This window comes from Arachis duranensis, chromosome 1 (assembly GCF_000817695.3).
Source record: "Arachis duranensis cultivar V14167 chromosome 1, aradu.V14167.gnm2.J7QH, whole genome shotgun sequence".
In the NCBI taxonomy this organism is placed as follows: Eukaryota; Viridiplantae; Streptophyta; class Magnoliopsida; order Fabales; family Fabaceae; genus Arachis; species Arachis duranensis.
Genome location: NC_029772.3, coordinates 92,338,157 through 92,341,324, shown reverse-complemented (window position 1 = coordinate 92,341,324; position 3,168 = coordinate 92,338,157).

The window sequence follows — 3,168 nt, the reverse complement described above, 5'->3', positions numbered from 1 at the left end:
AAAAATTATATTGATATTTATAAAATTAACTCAAAATTAATTTTTTTAAAACAACTGAATCTTGATTCTAACTTTTAATTATAACATTAGCCTTCTCTCTAAATTATATGTAATAAATATTTGAAAGAAGAGAAATGAAAATATAGATTAGAAAGATAAGTGGTAAAAATTTAAAACTAAATAAAAAACTAAAAGACTATGTATATAATAACATTAATAATATTATTTTTTATTTAAATTATATTATTTTGTTAATTTTATTTTCTATAAAAGAGAAAGATAGAAAAAATAGAGAATAAGAGAAAAGAAAGAGAAAGATAAAGATGAAGAATGAGAGTGAGAATGAGAGAGAGAGTGAGAGTTTGTTAATTTTGGAAGAAAATTTTTTATTTTAATTGTAAAAAAATATCGGATGACAAAAATAGTAGAGAGAAATAGAAAAATTGAGAGAGGTAGATGAGAGAATTTAAGAAGGGAGTTTATTAATTTTGAAAAAAAAATTCTTTCAATTTTAATAAGAGAATGCCATGTGACACATTTGATTATTAAATTAGATACTAATATATGATACATAACATAGGTATATTTTAATTTTAATTTTAATTTTAATACAATTAAAGAATGTCATGTTGTACATTTTGATGGTCAAATTAGTAATTAGTCATTGATATTGATAATGATATAAAATAGATAGAGTAGTTGAAGGAATGAGAGAAATAGAGAAAGAAAAATGGAGGAGGGGAGAACTCTTTAATTTTGGAGAGAAAGATTTGATTTCAATTGCAATGAAGAAGTGACATGTGGCACATTTTGGTTGTAAAATTAGTAAGGAGGAGGAAATAATTCTTTAATTTTGAAGGGAAAGATTTAATTTCAATTACAATGAGAGAGTGATATATGGCACATTTTTGTTGTAAAATTAGTGAGGAGAAAACGAGAATTCCTTAATTTTTGAAGAAAAAATTTGATTCCAATTATAATGAAAAAATAACATGTAGTATATTTAGTTGTAAAATTAGAAACATAATATATGATAGATAAATGATAGATTTGCAATTAAAGATTTGCAATTGGAATAAAAAAGCGAGAAGGTATTTGCAGTTGGAGTAAAAAGACAAAAAAACATGTATAATTTATGAGACAATTTTATGTTAAAAATTAAAAACTGATTTTTTTTGTTTGTGACCTTTTTTATCAAAAAATTTTAATCAACTTTATTAATACCTAAAAAGTCATTTTCATAAATAAAAGTATTATAAGAATACACGATTAATTCATTTTACAAAATACAAGAACTTTAACAATACGCAAAACAAATAATTTAAGATGATTTATACATTTAAAAAAAAACCGTTAACAATTTTATTCAAATAAGAATTTAAAAAATTAGAAAAGTTCTACATCCATATAAAAATTACATGGATGGCATCCAAGTATCTTTTGTTCCACGCGTTTCTCCCAATCCACATATTTGTTTGTTTTACACGCGCCTCATATAACGTATATAATGTAATCTTTATTTTGCGTGATCAATCTTTCTCAATGTAAACCTTTCTCTCTTCTTCTTCTTCTTCTCCTTCTCCTCCTCCTCCTCCTTCTCCTCCTCCTTTTTCAACCTAATTAAATTCGTTCTTCTCTTCTATTCGCGTTATTCTTCTCTGCATTATGGATTTGGATTGAATTCAACGTAATTAGCTGCTTTGATCATTTTCTTCTTTGTTTTCTTCTTTGATCTGCTCTTATGAATTGAAACAATTAATGAATCAACTTCAAATCAATTGAATAAGTACGATTTGGATAATTCTTTTGAAACGTATCAATTTGATGAGGTTTAGATTATTGAATTTTGAATCGAATTCAATGGAATGAAATTGCTAATTTTATTTGAAGTGAATTGAATGGACTGAGGTGATCTATATCTGAATTGATAATATGTAATTGTGAGTAACTGTGAGTGTGAGTAACTGTGAGTAAATGTGAGTAACTTTTTTGGTTCGGTAATTATGAAAGAGTTTATTCACCATGTGCATGTGTTCGATTCGGTATGCAGAAAGGAGTCTAAAAATAATTAGACGAATATATTATTTAGAGTTTAGGGTTCAGGGTTTAGGCTTCAGGGTTTAGGGTTTAGAGGTTCACGGTTTAGGATTTAAGGTTTAGTGTTTTAGGGTTTATGATTTCAGGGTTCAGTGTTTAGTGTTCAGGGTTTAGTGTTTAGGGTTTAGGGTTTAGTGGTTCAGGGTTTAGGGTTTAAGGTTTAGTGGTTCAGGCTTTAGGGTTTAGAGTTTAGGGTTCATGATTCAGGGTTTAGAGGTTTGGTGTGTTTCCAACTTTCAGTTTGTCAAGTACATCAATTTCAGTTCACCGTATTCAGGATTCAGGGTTTAGGGTTTATGGTTTAGGGTTAGGGGTTTAAGGTTTAGGGGTTCAGGGTTTAGGGTTTTAGGGGTTTAGGGGTTCAGGGTTTAGGGTTTAGGGTTTATGGTTTAGGGTTTAAATTCTTAGGGTTTAGTGTTTTAGGGTTTTGGGGGTTTAGGGTGTATCAGTTCAGGGTTCGGTGTTCAAGGTTCTAGTTTTACTGTTTAGGATTTAGGGGGTTCAGTGTGTTTCCATCTTTCAGTTCGTCCAGTGTATTAATTTCGGTTCATTGTGTTCTTTTGGAGTTCATAATGTATTGGTAAATACAATGCAATCACTGAGAACCTAGAATAAAACAGCAGCCATATAATTCCAACAGATATATAAATTAACATCTCAGATGAATAATCCATGTTGAATCAAATATAAATATTAACATTAACATTTAGATTAATATTCACATATATACATTTGAAGTAAGCATTTTTTACTTTTTAAACAAGTTAAACAAAATATGGTTAATTACAAAAAGCCAATCCTAGTATATGCTATTTACTATCTAAATCCCCATATGTGAATTTACAATAAGGGATGGAGAGGGCAGCAGATGGCTTCGGGAGTCTTATTGCTTCAGATTTCTAAATCACTTGGTCTCTAATTTTATTTATTTCATGTAACAGAATGTGCAGACCATATTGGTCCCTGAAGCTATCAATCTCTTCCTACATTTAAATTGAAAGAAATTAGTTACATAAGAAATGAACCCAACTAAAATCAGAAAAGAAAGAAGTTTATAAATTTAGAAAGTAC